Source organism: Tenrec ecaudatus, chromosome 18 (genome assembly GCF_050624435.1).
Source record: "Tenrec ecaudatus isolate mTenEca1 chromosome 18, mTenEca1.hap1, whole genome shotgun sequence".
Classification (NCBI taxonomy): Eukaryota; Metazoa; Chordata; class Mammalia; order Afrosoricida; family Tenrecidae; genus Tenrec; species Tenrec ecaudatus.
The window spans coordinates 22,252,489-22,271,410 of record NC_134547.1 but is presented as its reverse complement, the minus strand read 5'-3'; the positions used below and the strand labels follow the sequence as shown (position 1 = coordinate 22,271,410).

General features: G+C 43.9%; 2 protein-coding genes across 2 annotated transcripts in view; one reads left to right on the top strand and one right to left on the bottom strand.

Annotated features, from left to right (window-relative positions):
• Positions 1-1,024, bottom strand: part of ZNF146 (zinc finger protein 146) — a 36,855-nt gene extending 35,831 nt beyond the window's left edge. Inside the window, exon 1 of the mRNA XM_075537153.1 lies at positions 421-1,024. The gene's annotated coding sequence lies outside the window, so the exon portion shown is untranslated. The remainder of the gene's footprint in view (positions 1-420) is intronic.
• ZNF565 (zinc finger protein 565) overlaps positions 925-18,922 on the top strand; it is a 35,705-nt gene continuing 17,707 nt past the window's right edge. Inside the window, exons 1-2 of the mRNA XM_075537149.1 lie at positions 925-1,247; positions 17,634-17,712. The gene's annotated coding sequence lies outside the window, so the exon portion shown is untranslated. The remainder of the gene's footprint in view (positions 1,248-17,633; positions 17,713-18,922) is intronic.

The window sequence follows — 18,922 nt, the reverse complement described above, 5'->3', positions numbered from 1 at the left end:
TGACTCAAAATCAACTTTAGAATTAAGCGTTCCTTCTTGCAGTTAGGCGAGATGGGTTTCGCGGTTGTTTCCAGGCCAGATGTAGCCAATTTAACGATTACTTTGTAGCATTAAGAAGAAAAAACATCTTTAGAAGTGTAGCGATCGCTTGTCAATCAGATTTAAGCAGTTTTTAAACTACTCCTTAAATGTCACGCAATCACTATTTTTTAACTGAAGTTCCTTGTATTTATTTTCTCCTAAAATAATCCCTAAACCGACTCCTTGGATTCCTGAGTCAGAGCCCTGCAGACCTTGTGAATCCTAATTTGCAAGCTGCCCTGACGCTAAATAAAAGCTCCTTTATGTTTAATTTCGAACAGACGCTGCCGTTTCGCTCAACGTTTCCGACGAGCTAAGTGAGGCGAAGATGTTATTTACCTGAGTTCCAGGCGCCCACGTCTCTCTCTCACAAGCCGCCACGCACAGTTGTGTGCCCACCGTCTCCGAATTTACTCCACAATCTCAAACATCCGGCCAAACTTAGAGACGAACTCAGGGTCACGGGCGCTGGCTCCTCCTCGGAGGCCTACACCCCTCGCCCCGCACGGGCCCGAAACCCTTAAACCCACCCTTCTCCCGGGCCGCGCCCCTCCAGACCGGGAATCCTGCCGGCCAGCCTCCTCGGCCCCACCGGCCCGAGACGCCCAGGTCCCACCTCCGACTTTGGCGCCACGTGGACCCGGGGGCCGGACTGACCCGAGGACAAAGACCAAAATGTCCACTACACGTGCTGCGCTTGCGCACTCCGAAGGCGCTCGAGCCCTCCCAGAAGTCCCCGCGACGCGGCCTCGTGCAGCTACGGTGGCCTAGCCCCGGCTCGGATCTCCCGGAAGTCCGCCTTTGAGGCCTGCAACTACAATTCCCATCAGGCTGTGCCGGTCAAAGGTTACGTGGCAGGTCCGCGAATTTGGCTGCCTCTTCCCGTGATGAGGCGACTCTCGGGGTAAGGAGGTCTTCCTTGAGAAAAGACCCTCGCACGCGGGTGGTAAATTTGGAATGGGAGGCCTCTCTCTGAAGTCTCCTGGATTGCGGCTTCAGACGGGCCAGACGCACATTCCAAAGCGGAGAGACGCCATCTTGTATGGCGCCGACCTGGCTCTGGACTACCTTTCCCAGAATCCTCAGCCGCGCTACGTCACATTTCTGCGTTGCGGTGAGACCGTTAGCTCTGCGGACGCCCCGGCGCGACCAAGAGGAGGCAGAAGGTGAGGGTCTGAGTCCGGGGCGGAGACGGGGCGTGTCTGGAGCCTCGGTCTGAGGATGCGGGATTCTGATTGTGTGCGTGTGGTTGCGGCTGTGGGACTGGCCTATCTATGGGTGCCTGTGAATGTGCAGTTGTCACCGCCAGTCATCGTGTGTGTGTGTGTGTGTGTGTGTGTGTGTGTGTGTGTGTGTGTGTGTGATGGCTACCTTTGCGTAGCCATGTGTGGTGCACTGTGTGGGAGAGTGTGCGCTGCTTGTGACTTTGGGGGTGCTATTGTGTGTCTCTATTATGGATGTGACTGTACACCTTGTCTCTTGGCGCGTGAGTGTAGTTGTGTGGCCTTTGTGGGCGCCTGTGCGGTTGCAAATGCATGCTGCCAAGGTAGGTGTGTGGCTGTAGTGTGCTGCTGTAGAATTCTGTGCAGTTGGCATGTGCATGTGTTTAGGCGCGTGACGTTGCATGAGTCCCCATGTCATAGATTTGCAACCACTGTGCGCCGGTGCCAGATGTCTTTGTAAGTGTTACCTGTGTGTTTCCAGAGTGAATGTTCACTTATGACTGGATGATGTTTAGTGGGCTAGAGATGGTGTGTGTCCCCTCCTGGGCATGAGCAGGGGACACACTGGACTATGAAGGGAGCCTGTGACTGTCATTGTGGTGAGTAGGTGGTGTGACTGTGTGTGCCTTGGTGTGTGATTATGAGTGTGTATAAGAGCTAAGGGGTTCTGTGTTTGTGTGGTTATGTTCTTGCCACAGTGTTACAAGAGCCAAAGTGTTGGCTGAGTTTGTATGACACTGTGCCGTGCACAAACCAAGGTGTGTAGATGTGTGGTATCCGTGACTCCCGCAGAACCTGTGAATTTAGGACCGATGACTACCATAGTCGGTGGCGACTTCACCCTTTTCCTATGTCACTGTGGTTCAGCAGGGTGCCCAGTCTTTTCTGACTTTCATGTGGAAAGACCCACTGAGCGCCTGATTGCTCACGCTTCTTGTCTCTTAACCCTTCTTCAAGTAAGGAAAACATTGTTCAGAATTCAAAAAGCAAGTTCAAGATGCATGGGTGTTATGGGTTAAATTATGCCCCCATCCCCGTGCCCCCTTCAAAATGGATGGATCGATCCTATGAAGTGCCCTGATGGCAGAGTGGTTATGCATTGGGCTGCTTCCCTGAAAAAAGGCAGCAATTTGAAAACAAGAAAGAGGAAAGCTTTGTACTCCTTTAAATAGAAACCCACAGAGGGCAATTCTGCTCTGACCTTTAGCGACTTGATTTGGCATGAACTCCATAGCAGGGAGTTTTAAACCTTAAACCAATAGAAGTAGACCTTGTTTGCATGTTCTTTGTTGTGTTAATGAGGCCGTATCAGTGTAGAGTGTAGCTTAAACCTAATCACTGCTTAGTTATGAAAGAGCAGATTAGACACTGAAGCAAGCATATGGGGGACAACATGGTGCCAGGGTGGGAGACAGACTTTAGCAGAGAACTTCGGAGGCAGCTGAATCTATAAACCCAAGAACTCCAGAGACTGCTAGCCACGAGGAAGTGGAGAAATCGACAAGGAATGATCTCAAGCCACAATATGGATTCAGGGCTGAAGTGTATGATGTGGTTGAAAGCGTTCTGAACTATAGGGGAGTCGTTTCTGATCTTTAAAACCACCTTCTTGAAGTATTTCTGTGACAGCTAACTCGGGGGATTGGGTTGCTTCTTCCTTCCTGGAAGCCATGCTGTGATTTCTTTCCTTCTTCCAAAACTTCCTGCCTAGGGAAAGAAGACTCAAAGTTACCTGATCTCCACTATATGCCATTGGAGTAGGGAGCCAGTGCCCTGAGAATGGATTAAAACATATCCTCATTCTTCTGTTGTTGTGTTACTATTGTGAATAATCACATGATTTATTTTAAGATAGAGTTCACTATATTGTGAATAAGTTTCTATGATTTTTTTTATAACTTAGTCGGAACCTTTCCATCAGTAAGGAAAACGTTCCACTCTCTAATCTGACAGTCATCGTAGATTCACATTGATTTTTCTCTGAATAAAACATATTCAATAAAGTACTGTTCTTTAAATGAAAGGTGGGGATCTCCTTGCTCCCCACCTAATGTTTGCTTGCTTGTTTTGGGGTTGTTTTTTTTTCTAGTTCATTTCAGACATTAAATTGTGGCGAAGATAGAGTTCCCATACAGTTGAAAGGTTGTTGGAGAACATCTGGTTGTCCTTTGTAGCGATTACAATTCTCATTTCCCCCCCATTCATGTCAGACATTGGCTTGAGTATTCATTAGTCTCTGACTTGCCTGGTAAATACCAGCTATTTCATTCATTGTTTATTTTCATATGAAAACAGTATGGGTATAGTTTCTATTATGAAATTAATATAAGCTTAATGTAAATCTCTAAAAACTTGCCAGAAATATAACTCCTCTAGCGAGAGATGTAATACTATTAAAATTTGATATAAACATTTCTGCAGTGTTGGTGTAAGAGGCCCTGTAGAGTAATCGCTCTTCTATGAATTGAATTGACAGCACACAGCATCACATTCATTCATGCTACCTTGGTGCACAAAAGGTTAAGCCCTTGGGCTGCTAACCACAAGGTGGCTGGTTCAGGTATACTCACAGGAGGCTCAGACTCAGCCACTGGAATAAAGTTCCACTATATCATCACAGAAATTCTATAGTCTGCCTTCATTCATTAACACATTTTTAATAGTTGTAATCTATGGTTGTGTTTTTAAATCTCTGTATAATATTCCATCATTGAGATGTACCTTATTCATCGCATTGCCTATTTGTATTTCCACTTACCATATATACTCGAGTATAAACTGACCCGAATATCAGGCACCTAATTTTGCCACAAAACTGCATTAAAAATGTGCTGAAAAATTCAGCTAATACACGAGTATATGCGGTATTATTAAAATTATTCTTGTATGTATAGCTCTTCTCTTGTAATGACTTCTTTAGGATAAAGACTTGGAGAACGAGGCTTTGGGGCAGCCATTAGACATTTGTTAAGAAAGTGCAAATAGGCAAAACCCTAACCTAGTGCTTGGAGAGACAAAATGCTTTCTAAGAGTTGCCACTGCTTTTAATTTTTACTTAAATCCATTTTCCAAATGAAAACTTATATACTAATGTCTGAGGACTGGTAAGAAACACTCCTTTACTCTGATGATATGCTGTGAGACTTCTTAAGGAGATAGTGGTATGACCAGTCCAATCATTATCATAAACCTAAGTCAAATTGATTTCATAAGAACTCTAAGGAGGAGGATTGTTTTCCTTGAGTCACTAGATCCCATGCAGGTCTTTAATTCTAGTACCTATATACTCATGTAAAAGCCGAGTTTTTCTGCACATTTTTTTTTTAATTTTAACAATTTATTGGGGCTCATACAATTCTTTTCACAGTTCATATATATACATACATCAATTGTATAAAGCACATCTGTACAGTCTTTGCCCTATTCATTTTTTTCTCTTTTCTTCTTTTACATTTTATTAGGGACTCATACAACTCTTACCACAATCCATACATATACATACATCAATTGTATAAAGCACATCCATACATTCCCTGCCCCAATCATTCTCAAGGCATTTGCTCTCCACTTAAGCCCCTTGCATCAGGTCCTCTTTTTTTTCCCCTCCTCCCTCCCCCTTCCCCCCTCCCTCATATGCCCTTGGTAATTTATACATCGTTGTTTTGTCATATCTTACCCTATCCGGAGTCTCCCTTCCCCCCTTCTCTGCTGTCCCTCTCCCAGGGAAGAGGTCACATGTGGATCCTTGTAATCAGTTCCCCCTTTCCAACCCACTCACCCTCCACTCTCCCAGCATCGTCCCTCACACCCTTGGTCCTGAAGGTATCATCCACCCTGGATTCCCTGTACCTCCAACCCTCATATGCACCAGTGTACAGCCTCTGTCCTATCCAGCCCTGTAAGGTAGAATTCGGATCATGGTAGTTGTGGGGAGGAAGCATCCAGGATCTGGGGGAAAGCTGTGTTCTTCATCGATACTACCTCACACCCTAATTAACCCATCTCCTCTCCTAAACCCCTCTATGAGGGGATCTCCATTGGCCGACACTTGGGCCTTGGGTCTCCACTCTGCACTTCCCCCTTCATTTAATATGATATATATATACACATACATATATACATATACACATATATACACATACATACACACACTTATATCTTTTTTTTGCATGATGCCTTATACCTGGTCCCTTGGCACCTCGTGATCGCACTGGCCGGTGTGCTTCTTCCATGTGGGCTTATTTGCTTCTGAGCTAGATGGCCGCTTGTTCACCTTCAAGCCTTTAAGACCCCAGACACTATCTCTTTTGATAGCCGGGCACCATCAGCTTTCTTCACCACATTTGCTTGTGCACCCATTTGTCTTCAGCGATCCTATCATGGAGGTGTGCAGTCAATTATATGATTTTTTGTTCTTTGACTTTTCTGCACATTTTAATGCAGTTTTTATGGTAAAATTGGGTGCCTCCGCTGATACTCAGGTCGGCTTATACTCAAGTATATATGGTAATCAGAAATCCAAAAACAGCCAGTGGGACAAGCTGGTTCTGCAGCTGTTCACAGCACATTGGAGCAAACAGGGAAAGTGCAGAAACATAATAATTGCATCTGGTAAGGAAGAGGGAATTTGCAAATTATTTGGCAATAAAGAAGCAAAATCCAAGCCATTTGTGAAAATACAATTTCTTTTAGAATATTGCTAGATTGGTTTTTTAAGTCTTTTAAAATGATTAATAATTTTTAAAAGTCTTTCATCCATTTGAAAGTGCCTTATATTTAACAGACTTTAAAATTATACATTTAAAAACCAGTGGATGATCATTGAAAACAAAACAAGAAAATACACTTAAGTAAAAAATTCTAAAAAGTAAGATCACAACTCAAATATAGCTAGAGGAATCTTTAGGAAGAAAACTCAGATGTTTTCCATCCAGTTTCATCTGTCTATATTGCTATATACGTAGGTACACAGTGGAATGCACAATTCCCTGCCTGTTTTATAACCTGCTTGTTTACACTAACCGCATCTTGAATATCTTCTGTTCATTAACATGGCTACCTAATAAGTTTATTACCTATTAACATTCTTACCTAATTTGTCAGTACTTAGAATTCCTGTTATATAGAATTATTTCTTGCAACCAATCTGCTATTGTCCGCAATACTGAACACTGCCAGAGAATGTACATATCTCTCAGTTCATTGATTTCACATTTACATTGACAATAGTCAATGAAACATTTCTTTTAATGGTTTGTAGGAAATGTTGCAAATTACAATCCAAATGCAATTACGCCTCCTCCTTCCTTAATGACCCTTATTATCTGACACCTCACATGTAGTGTAGGACAAGGATAAAAATTCTATCCAACTCTTTTGCGCAGTAACAGCAAATATCAAGGTGGGAGGCAAGAACGAAGATGGCGGTGATGGTTAAGGCTATGTGACCACCGCACTAGAGCCCTGCAAGGTGAACTTAAAAACAGACGAGCGAGAATAACACTTTCAGGCTTTATTTCCGGGACCGGGTGCCCAGGGTTAAACCAAACTACAGGGAGTGGAATGAAAGATTCGGGAAGTCCAGGGTCTAAAAGTTAGAGCTGGTCCGCAATCTGAAGCCAGAGACAGAGGGAGGGCGCAGGCTTAGAAGACACTGAGAGGCAGGAACTCCAAGTTCACAAGTGCCCCTCCCCAAACTCACTGCCATGGAGCTGATGCTGAATCTTAGCAGCCCTATCTGGGCTGAGTAGAACTGCCCCTTTTGAAACCTGTCTCTCTGCAGAGTGCCTGGAGGGCTCGAACTGCCAACTTTGGGGATCGCAACCCAATGAGTAATCACATGCAACCAGGCCTCCATGTGTTCCCCATTTTCTCATAACACCAGTTTTCCCTTAGCAACTCGGCCCTTGGAACCTACGTGTTTAGGTTAATGAAGAGTTGGTATACTAATGCATCAGTATCATAAATACCTTGGCAAATGCCTAAATTAAATTGACTTAGTAAGAAGCACAATACGCACATCCCACCTTCGTATGGTAAACTTGTCAGCCTGCAAATGGATGCAGCTCCACCTTCCCACATCAGCCCCCTCAGGAGCATGCTGAGACTTCAGTCTGCAGCCACCCAAAGCTGAACTGGAGCTCCCTCGTTAGAGCATTGTCTTTCCGGTTGACCATCCATACAGGCATTCTCTAACCACCTTGCTCTAAGTTACAGGCACGCTGCCCTGCAGACTGCCGGGTCCTCAGATGCTAGCCCCACCTGGCTGGCTCTCCCCGTCCTTCTGGGTTGGTTAACTCACTGGAATGGCTCGCAGAATTCAAAGATTATCTCTATTTGCCATTACCCAATTATTATAATCTGTGGGAAACAGAAGCGGGAAGAATAGAAAAGATATAAGTGAGCAGACAGGGGTGGGAGGAGTCCTGGTGTAAGTCCCCCAGCGTCCCCAGAAACGCAACCCTTTCGAGAACATTGCTCTCACCAATCCTCAAAACTTCCATGTCTTAAGACTGTTATTGGCGTCACTGCCTTGTTAGAAGTAAGGCCTCATTTCATAGCCATCATTGATCGAGTCCTTGGTTATCAATGATTGATGTTAGATGGCTGGTGGCCCTGAGTAGCCCCCACTCATCTGCACACATTTGAGTGTTGTCCAGCTATTGTAGAAGACAAAGATACTTTCATTGTTGGGAACTCCAAGGGCTGTCTCTCAGGACCAAAGACACAAATGTTCTTTGTATCACAGTTGGCTTGTCAACAAGAGGGATTGCAGACGCTGGGGTGCTGAAGAGGTCTTATCACTCACTGCATGCTAAGTAGCTACTTGTAAATAGTCATAGTAACTGCTTGGTGATGCAGAAGTGACACGAGAAGCAATTTCTATCCTAACATGGTAATTTGCTACTTTAAGTGTTTTAGTTAATATTTTAGAAATGTAGTAGAGCATTTGATTTTGAAATGTGATGCATTTTGTGTTTCACATTTAAAATACTGGGGGAAAGGCTCCTAGTTAGGTTTGTTTGAAAGAAAATTTCCACAAGATTAAATTTGCATATGTACTCATAATCTGTATTTGCCATATAAATTGGGAAGCCTCTGAAAGTTAGCCATGAAGAGTACAAAGCAGAAGGCTTTTATAGGCACTGGTGGTGTTAGTTCTTTAGAGCTGTCGTGACAGAAGTACCACAAGGGGGTGGCCCTAATGAACAGACGTTGATTTTCTCACCGTTTTGAAGTTCACACTCGGGGCGGCTGCAGGAGAAAGACTTTCTTTCCCTTTTCAGCTTCTGCTTCTGAACAGTCTGCATGAGGCTTGGCAACGCTCTTCTCCATCTCGCTTCACTGGTTTCATCACCTTTTGATCTCCAAGGAGACTGACTTAGAACACAATACACACTGGGTTTGTTGGCTCCCGCTCTCTTTCCCCCACCTTCTCCTCTTCTCTGTCATCCCTCCCCCGCCCCCAACCATCGGTCCCTTGGTTTTCTCCTTGGGATTGCTTAGCTTGCCTGTCTTATAAAAATAGACATGGCAGAAAAGAAGAGGACAAAAAGGAGTCTAAATCGTTCCCGGTCCCTCTGCTGACTCTTGTGAATGATTTCCGATGGAGTCCGATGAGGTGCCAAGCCCTGCCTTCTGAGAGTCTGAAGTCTGTTTTCGGGGTTCCTCGAGGACCTCGATGCTTTGCTCCCCTTGCGGCTCTGTTGTGCTGTTGCACTCTCTTACTAGTCTGTCCCGGTGGGTGGGGGGTTCCTACCGGCATAATTCCCACACTGTGCTTCCAGTGCCGTCCCTGCAGTGCTGTGGGTCAGTGAAGGGGCATGTGCCTTGTGCAGGGGCTGGCCCTACAGTCCTCTTTGTGCCTTGGTTGCTCAGAGCAGGAGTGTTGTCCTTGGAGCTTGATGGACCAAGATGCAGTCCATTCTCTCATGTGCGCGCTCTCTCGTTCTCTTTCCCTCTTAGTTTGCTCTTGGGTGGCCTGGACAGACCCTCTGTATCTTCAGTGCTGTCCTCCGTAGTACATTCTTCTGGGGAGGGGAGCGAGACAGCTGGCATTGGGGCTGGCCCTGCAGATCTCTCTATTAGTTCACTGCTTTGTGCTGGTATGGCCCTCCCAGGCTTGGCATACCAGGTTGAGGTCTGGTCCCTCTCACCCTTTCCTGTGGAGACATAAACATACCCTCCCTGTGGATGGTGCTGTTCCCCCACTATCCACATCCTCTTTTTTTTCCCTTTTCCCCTCCATTCTAGTTGTTGCCATATGCATCCCTGGGTTGGGTCTGACCCCTGCCAGAACAACAGGACAGGAGGGGACAGAGGAGAGGGAGAGGTGGGGAAACCTACAAGCCCACGGAGATAGGAACAACAAGAGATCTGAAATCGATGGCGAGGAGGGTGTAGAATGCTTGGTGGGGTTTGATCGAGTGCAGTGTAGCTGAGATGAATTACTGAGAGCTGAATGAAGTATGAACATGATAGTGGGACAGGAGGAAAGTGAAATAGAGGAGAGAACTAGGAAACAAAAGACATTTATAGAGGTCTAAATATAGGCATGCATACATGTAAATATATTTAATAGGGATATAGGTCTATGTAACTATATTTATATGTTAAGTGTCAAAGTAGCAAATGGACATTGGGCCTTTACTCAAGTCCTCCCTCAACACATTACCCTTTGTTCTAATAACCTGGCATTCTGTGATGCTCACCTTCTCGACATGATCTCTGAAGTCAAAGTGGGTGCATTAGGAAATGCGGTGAAGAAAGCTGATGGTGCTTGACTGTCAGGGAAAACCAGCCTCCAACAACCGAAGGGCCAAAAGGTGCAAATGTACGGTGATGATATATAAAGATTATTGTGTTAGTCTGGGTTGACTAGAGAAACAAATTCATGGATACTCATATGTGTATCAGTAAAAGCTTTATACACAAAAGCAATTCAGTATCAAGAAAACATCCCTGCCCAGTCCAGATCAAGTCCATAAGTCCAATATTAGCCTAATCTATAATGTCCTCTTCAGAATCAGGAAGCACTTGCAATGATGCTGAATGCAGGAAGATCACAGGCCAGTGGGTAGGAAGTCTTGTGGATCCAGTGGCATTGTAAGCAGGGATCACCACATGGCTTCCCCAGCCCCAGAGGTGCTCCATCAGCCTCTCTCCATGTCTTCTCCACAGGGATGTCATGAAGGTAGTGAGCCAAGAGAGAGAGTGTGTGTCTTCCACCTCCAAGGAGGACATAGAGGAGTTCCCAGAATCTTCAGGAAAAAGCCATGCCCACACAGAGTCCTCATTGGCTATATCCCAATTGACAGGCTAGACTCCACCCTTACACTCTTAATCCTCAAATTGACACCAGATTATATAACTACCACAGTTATAGTAAAGTCATAAAGGATAAGAAAGATAGCAAAGAGCATAAAATAAAGGTGTCAGACACATTTTATGGTAGCAAGCTCACCTCAGCTCCTCTTGAGGGACCATGCAGTGTGTTGGAGAACTAGGAGACGTAAGAGCAGAGCCATTGCTATCTCTGGATCTTTATAGGTAAGTGAAGACATGCACAGTCTGTAGTTACATACGTCACAACATAGGTGGTATCTGCATTAAGGTCCCTGAGCTCACAGGTGAGGAAACCTAATGACTGCATTGGGGGAGGCTCCGAGGGGGTCAGGGTTCAGGGAGAGAGCAAAAGGATGATGTCTGCTTCTAAAGGGAGATGTAAACAACCATGTGCTAACTTTAAGCAGCATAGAAGTTAAGGGGAGAATCTGTGGGAATGTTTTTATTTTTTTAATGTTTTATTAGGGGCTCATTACAACTCTTATCACAATACATACATACATCAATTGTGTAAAGCACATCTGTACATTCTTTGCCCTCATCATTCTCAAAGCATTTGCTCTCCACTTACGCCCTTTGCATCAGGTCCTCTTTTATTCCCCTCCCTCCCTTCTCCCCCCTCCCTCATGAGCCCGTGATAATTTATAAATTATTATTTTGTCATATCTTTCCCTGTCCGACGTCTCCCTTTACCCCCTTTTCTGTTGTGTGTTCCCCAGGGAGGGGGTCACATGTAGATCCTTGTAATCAGTTCCCTCTTTCCAACCCACTCTCCCTCTACACTCCCGGTATCGCCACTAGGGAATGTTTTTAAAACAGGATCATGTACCTGGACTTTACCTCTAATTTACCAAAGTGGAGGCTTTCCTACCACGAGAAATACCAGCTTTCCAGATTCCCTCTAATAAATTAGGGAATATAGTCCTTATCATATTTCCTTCAGTGTTCCTTTCCCATAACTGGCTATTAAAAGATGTAGTGTCCAGGGTCTTAAAGGCTTGAAGTTAAAACAAGCGACCATCTAGCAGGGAAGCAACAAAGCCCACATGGAAGAAGCGCACCAGCCTGTGTGATCACGAGGTGTTGACCAGATCAGGGATCGGGTATCAGAAGAACCCAAAACAATCATATTGCTGTAAACGAGGGAGGTCAGAGTGGAGACCCAAAGCCCATCTGTAGACATTTACACATGCCCTCGCAGAATGGTCATAAGGAAGGGACGATCCAGCCAGGGTGCAGTATAGCACCAATGAAACATACAACCTTCTTCTAGTTCTTTAATCCCCCTCCCCCACTATCATGACCCCAATTCTACCTTAAAAATCTGCCTACACAGAAACATGTACACTGGTACAGATAAAAGCTCTTGACACACCGAACCTAGGACAGATAAACCCCTCAGGAACAATAATGGGAGTAGAAATACCATGAGGGTAGGGGAAGGTGGGGGATGTGGCAGTTACACAATCTCCTGTCAATTTGAGTGAAGGGATGGAGTCTAGCCTGTCAATCCATTCATAGCCAATGAGGCTTCTGTGTGGGCATGACCTCCTGAGAATTCTGTGAACCCCTGTTTTCTTCCTTGGAGGTGGGACACACACACTCTCTGCTACACATTCCTGATGACAACTTACATGAAAGTACACTAATGGACCCAGAGCCCTGGAGCTGGAGGAGCCATGCCAGCACTGAGATACTGCTACTGCCTCTGGATCCACAAGACTTTCTACCCACAAGCCTGTGATCTTCCTGCATTCAGTGTTGTTCCATGTGTTGTATGAGTGAAGAGGAATTTATAGACTGGTATTGGACATATAGGTTAATATCGGACTAAGGGACTTGATCTGGATTGGGCTGGAATGTTTTCTTAATATATAATTGCTCTTTGATATAAAGTTCTCTCTTACACATACATGAGTATCAATGAATTTGTTTATCCAGTCTACCCGGACTAACACGGGAGAAAGGGAGAACCGATCACAATGATCGATGTATTAACCACCCCCTCAGAAAGATGAACAACAGAAACACGGGTGAAGGGAGACAGCAGACGGTGTAAGATATAAAAATAATAATACTTTTATAATTTATCAAGGGGTTATTGGGTGGGAGGGGGGGTGGCAGGAGGGAAGAAAGAGGAGCTGATACCAAGGGTACAAGTAGAAAGAAAATGTTTTGAAAATGATGATGGCTACATATGTACCAATTTGCTTAATACAATTGATGTAGGGATTGTTATAAGTACTGTACAAGTCCCCAATAAAATTATTTATTTAAAAAACAATACGTTAACATAACAAAGACAACCCATAGGCATAGAGGTTAGGATTGACCACATGTGTTTTTTGGGGTTGGTGGACACAATCCAATCTATAACACACACACACACAGGATCAAAGAAACTATACTGGGCAATTGTAGACTGGCTGGCAGGCATGCTCTTTCTTCATTTGAGATTAAGGAGAAATTTTGCGCTAGGGTAATTAAACAAGTAAGCCTTAAGGTCTTGGGTCTCTTAGGCATATGCATCTGGGTAGATGGGACATTTATAGGAAATAGATTTGGTTAGGTTTTGATTTGCTTGTGTGGGTTTTAGCATAACAGAATCTTTGGACAGAGCAGCATCAAATGAACAGGCTTGTTACTCGGAAGGATTGCTGTTTCAGAAAGTGAATCACTAAAGCACAGAAGGCGATGCCTCCACATACTAATGCCATCTTCTGCTGTCTCTCAGGATAGGCCAGATGGGATAGGGGCCCATGACCTGTGTCAAGTCAGAGCAAAAATTGAGTAGTGTGCTTTACACTTTATGTATACCATATATACTCATGTATAAGCTGAGTTTTTCAGCACATTAAAAAAATCATTTTATTGGGGGCTTGTACAACTCTTATCACAGTCCATCCATCCATCCATCCAGTGTGTCAAGCACATTTGTACATTTATTGCCATCATCCTCAAAACATTTGCTCTCTACTTGAGCCCTTGATATCGGCTCCTCATTTTCCTCCCTCCCTTTCTGCTCCCCCCTCCCTCATGAGCCCGTGATAATTTATAAATTATTATTTTGTCATATCTTTCCCTGTCCGACGTCTCCCTTTACCCCCTTTTCTGTTGTGTGTTCCCCAGGGAGGGGGTCACATGTAGATCCTTGTAATCAGTTCCCTCTTTCCAACCCACTCTCCCTCTACACTCCCGGTATCGCCACTAGGGAATGTTTTTAAAACAGGATCATGTACCTGGACTTTACCTCTAATTTACCAAAGTGGAGGCTTTCCTACCACGAGAAATACCAGCTTTCCAGATTCCCTCTAATAAATTAGGGAATATAGTCCTTATCATATTTCCTTCAGTGTTCCTTTCCCATAACTGGCTATTAAAAGATGTAGTGTCCAGGGTCTTAAAGGCTTGAAGTTAAAACAAGCGACCATCTAGCAGGGAAGCAACAAAGCCCACATGGAAGAAGCGCACCAGCCTGTGTGATCACGAGGTGTTGACCAGATCAGGGATCGGGTATCAGAAGAACCCAAAACAATCATATTGCTGTAAACGAGGGAGGTCAGAGTGGAGACCCAAAGCCCATCTGTAGACATTTACACATGCCCTCGCAGAATGGTCATAAGGAAGGGACGATCCAGCCAGGGTGCAGTATAGCACCAATGAAACATACAACCTTCTTCTAGTTCTTTAATCCCCCTCCCCCACTATCATGACCCCAATTCTACCTTAAAAATCTGCCTACACAGAAACATGTACACTGGTACAGATAAAAGCTCTTGACACACCGAACCTAGGACAGATAAACCCCTCAGGAACAATAATGGGAGTAGAAATACCATGAGGGTAGGGGAAGGTGGGGGATGTGGCAGTTACACAATCTCCTGTCAATTTGAGTGAAGGGATGGAGTCTAGCCTGTCAATCCATTCATAGCCAATGAGGCTTCTGTGTGGGCATGACCTCCTGAGAATTCTGTGAACCCCTGTTTTCTTCCTTGGAGGTGGGACACACACACTCTCTGCTACACATTCCTGATGACAACTTACATGAAAGTACACTAATGGACCCAGAGCCCTGGAGCTGGAGGAGCCATGCCAGCACTGAGATACTGCTACTGCCTCTGGATCCACAAGACTTTCTACCCACAAGCCTGTGATCTTCCTGCATTCAGTGTTGTTCCATGTGTTGTATGAGTGAAGAGGAATTTATAGACTGGTATTGGACATATAGGTTAATATCGGACTAAGGGACTTGATCTGGATTGGGCTGGAATGTTTTCTTAATATATAATTGCTCTTTGATATAAAGTTCTCTCTTACACATACATGAGTATCAATGAATTTGTTTATCCAGTCTACCCGGACTAACACGGGAGAAAGGGAGAACCGATCACAATGATCGATGTATTAACCACCCCCTCAGAAAGATGAACAACAGAAACACGGGTGAAGGGAGACAGCAGACGGTGTAAGATATAAAAATAATAATACTTTTATAATTTATCAAGGGGTTATTGGGTGGGAGGGGGGGTGGCAGGAGGGAAGAAAGAGGAGCTGATACCAAGGGTACAAGTAGAAAGAAAATGTTTTGAAAATGATGATGGCTACATATGTACCAATTTGCTTAATACAATTGATGTAGGGATTGTTATAAGTACTGTACAAGTCCCCAATAAAATTATTTATTTAAAAAACAATACGTTAACATAACAAAGACAACCCATAGGCATAGAGGTTAGGATTGACCACATGTGTTTTTTGGGGTTGGTGGACACAATCCAATCTATAACACACACACACACAGGATCAAAGAAACTATACTGGGCAATTGTAGACTGGCTGGCAGGCATGCTCTTTCTTCATTTGAGATTAAGGAGAAATTTTGCGCTAGGGTAATTAAACAAGTAAGCCTTAAGGTCTTGGGTCTCTTAGGCATATGCATCTGGGTAGATGGGACATTTATAGGAAATAGATTTGGTTAGGTTTTGATTTGCTTGTGTGGGTTTTAGCATAACAGAATCTTTGGACAGAGCAGCATCAAATGAACAGGCTTGTTACTCGGAAGGATTGCTGTTTCAGAAAGTGAATCACTAAAGCACAGAAGGCGATGCCTCCACATACTAATGCCATCTTCTGCTGTCTCTCAGGATAGGCCAGATGGGATAGGGGCCCATGACCTGTGTCAAGTCAGAGCAAAAATTGAGTAGTGTGCTTTACACTTTATGTATACCATATATACTCATGTATAAGCTGAGTTTTTCAGCACATTAAAAAAATCATTTTATTGGGGGCTTGTACAACTCTTATCACAGTCCATCCATCCATCCATCCAGTGTGTCAAGCACATTTGTACATTTATTGCCATCATCCTCAAAACATTTGCTCTCTACTTGAGCCCTTGATATCGGCTCCTCATTTTCCTCCCTCCCTTTCTGCTCCCTCCTCCCTCATGAACCCTTGATAATTTATAAATTATTATTTTGTCATATCTTATACCATCTGATCTCTCCCTTTACCCCTTTACCATTGTCCATCCCCCATGGAAGGGGTTACATGTAGATCCTTGTAATCAGTTCCCCCTTTCTACTCCACCTTCCCTCCACCCTCCTGGTATTGCCACTTATCATTGGTCCTGAAGAGATCATCTATCCTGGGTTCCCTGTGTTTCCAATTCCTATCTGTACCAGTGTACATCCTCTGGTCTAGCCAGATTTGTAAGGTAGAATTGGGATCATGATAGTGGGGTGGGGGGAACATTTAAGAACTAGAGGAAATTTGTATGTTTCATCGTTGCTACCCTGCACCTTGACTAGCTCGTCTCCTCCCCGCAGCCCTTCTGTAAGAGGATGTCCAGTTGCCTACAGATGGGCTTTGGGTTCCCACTCTGCACTCCCTTTCATTTACAATGATATGATTTTTTGTTCTTTGATGCCTGATAACTGATCCCTTCAGCACCTCGTGATCACACAGGCTGGTGTGTTTTTTCCATGTGGACTTTGTTGCTTCCGAGCTAGATGGCCGCTTGTTTACCTTCAAGCCTTCAAGACCCCAGACGCTGTATCTTTTGATAGTCGTGCACCATCAGCTTTCTTCACCACATTTACTTATGCACACATTTGTGTTTAGTAATCATATTGGGAATATGGGCACACAATGATATAATTTTTTGTTCTTCAAAGCTTGATAATTGATCCCTTCTACACCTCATGATGGTCTCACAGGCTGGTGTGCTTCTTCCATGTTCAGCACATTTTTAATGCAGTATTTGTGGTTAAACTAGTTTCCTCAGCTGGTATTCAGGTCGGCTTATACTCGAGTATAGACAGTAAGTGATGAAACATTGCTTAGAAGCATTTGTACAAGGATTTGATGTTCAAGACTGAAAGAAGAGTTATGTTTTACTGATCAAGATTAAATTGCCCCATAGCTAATCTTTTGTTTCACATTGTGGCTTTGTGCAAAAATTCCACTGACGTGTAAGAAATTGGAAATGGACAACTCGGCTATGTCATTTCTGAGACTTTCTCTTTTTTTGATATTGCCCCTATTTGCTTTAACCAAGAGCCTGAGTGTGTATTTTTATAAACAGTTATAGTATCACTAAATTAGTGTACTGGGTAGGGCAGGTAGGTGGCTTACCAAACGTTTCATTTCTTGCTCATTCTGAGTTAGTACAGGCAGAGTTCCAGACAAGAGGAGGAGCCCCCATCCTGAAACTGAATGAGTGCCATGCAGCCTTCTTGAAAGTGGTTTGCATTTCCTCCAGGAAGAGTAATGGGGGGAATCGGGCAGTCTATCCAGTGGCTTCAATTCCATTTGTGTTTTGTTAACCAAAGCCAGTCTACAGGTGAGAAAATGGCATCTTCTTAAAAAAAAAAAAAAAGGCATTTTACTGGGTGTCCAGAAGGCGAGGAAGAGTAGGCAATTGTGAAACTTTAATAAGACTTAGCACACTGGGTAAAGACTCATTTCTTTCTCTGTGTGTAGGAAGTTGTCTATGAACATGGTGCGATTTCTCTTTGGAGTGAGGAGGGCATCCCTGGGAAGAGAAGAGGCCTGTGCGTAGGTGAGTGAAGGGGTTAGGAAAGGGAGACGCCTTCTCTCTGCCAGCTCCCCTCCTCCACGGGCCATCAGAGCTTTACTTTATAGTACCAGACATGCCTCTGCAAGGCTTCAGGGCCACAATGAAAATCAAGCTGCTTTGGCATTGATCTATTTACTCAGTCCTCTTTTCTTTGTAACTGTTGGTTGTGAAGGAGGTAAGGATTTACATATCAGATCATGATTTGTGCATTCAACAACTTAATCCATTTTTCAAATTTCCCAATGGATTGCCCTGCCTCCCCTCACCCTCCTTTTATTTTTTTAAACCCATCTCCCCTTTACAGAACATTAATCAAGTTTCTTTTAAAGGGTGTTTAACATCTTTCTAAAAAAGTTTTTAAAATCACTTTACTGGGGGCTCATACAACTAAGATTTTTCCCTTATCAACAATATCAATATATCCCGCACACATCTCCTGGGTAGAGTCTGGTATGTAGAAATGCTCCATCAAAGGGGATGCATGTTTTCATCTCTGCCGCCCTCGCTTGTTGGAAGTGTACATGCCCACCCGTTTCTTGTGATCAGGCTGATGGGAGTAGTGTCAATCTTTTAAATCTTTGCCAGATTGACAACTGTAAAATGGTGTTTCCTTACCATTTCAACACCTAGTCCCTCTGCTATTTGTGAAACTTAACAACTTTTGATAAATAATGGGCATTTCATTGTTGACTGAATTGCCTGGGTTCATTTTCCCTAAAACGCTTGCATTTATTCTAAAAATATTTCTGTAAGAGCACCATCCATTATAAACAAAAACAACAAACTTTCTTGTGAATTAGGCAAAGGGTTAAGACAGCAGATCCGTTTTTTCATTTGATACACCTTTGATTTCATGTCATTGATTACAATTCCCACAATGTAACATCTCTCCCACTTCCTCCCAGTGTTTCCTGTTCCTCCCATTCCTCCTTTCCTAGAGCTTCTGAACTTTGGCCTCGAGTCCACTGATGTCCTTTGGATTTTATGTCCTTGATTATTCTAAGACGTGCTTACCTCCCTAGTGCTATTGTTCCCTATAGGCCTATGTATTGTTTGGCTGAAAATTGAGCCATGGGAGTGAATTTATATGTACACCTGCAGGATGACTAAGGGTCGTAGGCTTGGAGGTTGCACTAGTTACTGTAGGACCAGTAAGTCTAGTGTTTTTGATGATTTTTGAGTTTTGTTTCAC